The sequence below is a fragment of the Pinus tabuliformis genome, chromosome X (assembly GCF_031772625.1).
Source record: "Pinus tabuliformis cultivar Carrire ecotype Pingquan chromosome X, CPIR1, whole genome shotgun sequence".
Lineage (NCBI taxonomy): Eukaryota > Viridiplantae > Streptophyta > Pinopsida > Pinales > Pinaceae > Pinus > Pinus tabuliformis.
In genome coordinates, this window is record NC_142308.1 from 1,075,432,793 (window position 1) to 1,075,434,231 (window position 1,439).

The window sequence follows — 1,439 nt, forward strand, 5'->3', positions numbered from 1 at the left end:
CAGAATTTAAAAAAAAACGATACCCGGATTTGCTGCACCGGATTCAGGGCAACGCTGTCCACAGGTCAGCGTATTCTTCAAGCTTCTTGCTGCAACGCCGCTGTCCACACCGTCCAAGCTCAGCGTATTGAAGCTCAGCGTATCCTTCAAGCCATTGTCCGCCTCACACGCTCCACAGGGCCGTCAGGGATCACAGGGTTACTGCGCACACTCTAATGGCAGAGTCTTACTGCCCACGAAGAGGAGAGAGGCGCAGACAAAAGAGCTCTGATACCAACTTAAAACAAATACAACACAAACTATAACAGAGACACACAACTTCATTAATTTATTTGCTCAATTACATCACACTTATATAGGAAATATGTGCAACTAATTCCTAACCACTCACAACTAATTCTGTTCAACCACTTACAACTAATTCTGTTTAACCACTCATAACTAATTCTATTTCTACATTATTCTCACACTCTTTCCAGTTATAAGCTCCAGAATGACCACCCCAAAGCTGTAGACATCACTCTTTTCGTTCACCTTCATTCCCATGCAGTACTCTGCACATCAATACCAATACCAATACTTATATTGTTTGATCAATCAATATTACTTATATTACTTGAATTGCATCTAAGAAAACAAACTTGGCTCAATCAATATTACTTATATTACTTGAATTGCATCTAAGAAAACAAACTTGGCTTTTCGGAATAGCACACTATACTTTACCTGGAGCAATGTAACCATGAGAACCGGTGAAACCAGAAATTGTCAAGCCATCCCCTCCAGAATTTAACGTATGATGATGAGGTAATATTCTCTTGGCTACACCAAAATCGGCAATCTTGGCTCCAAACTCCGAGTCCAGCAATATATTACTCGATTTCACATCTCTGTGCAATATTGGAGGACTACAATCATTATGCAAATAGAACAGCCCACGAGCTACACCAACTATAATCTTTTGTCGCACTGGCCACTCCAATGGTGACATGGATTCTGATGGTCCATGAAGGTACTCGAACAGACTTCCATTTTGTATGTACTCAAATACCAATAACTTGAAATCCGATTCTTCATTTGAGATACAACAAAGGAGCTTTAAGATGTTGGCATGTCTGATCAAACCCAGGATGCCAACCTTTGCTTCAGATTCTTTTTTATTTTTCATAATCTTCTTCACAGCCTAGTACATACGACTTCAGGATCTCTCTTCATAATCTTTTATAAATTTTAAACTTTCACAATGTGTTATAAATTTTAAACTCCCACAATGTCTTATGTTATGATTATATTTAATTTTAATGCTCTGCTTGCCTGTTTCATCTCTGCTTGCCCGTTTCAAGGCTATAAACTTATGAACATGTATGTATTTATAAGAACATAAACATGTTCATATGTGTATGCATTCTTGCACTCCTTTTTATCAGTTGTTTGACCAC

The 1,439-nt window shown here is 38.4% G+C and overlaps 1 pseudogene across 1 annotated transcript; it reads right to left on the bottom strand.

Annotated features, from left to right (window-relative positions):
• Positions 1–453: 453 nt before the first annotated feature.
• LOC149143548 (receptor-like protein kinase 5 pseudogene) lies at positions 454–1,168 on the bottom strand (annotated as a pseudogene). The gene is made up of 2 exons (XR_016265116.1): positions 727–1,168; positions 454–554 (listed from the first exon to the last, which is right to left on the bottom strand). The product of XR_016265116.1 is annotated as a receptor-like protein kinase 5 pseudogene (transcript).
• Positions 1,169–1,439: the final 271 nt, after the last annotated feature.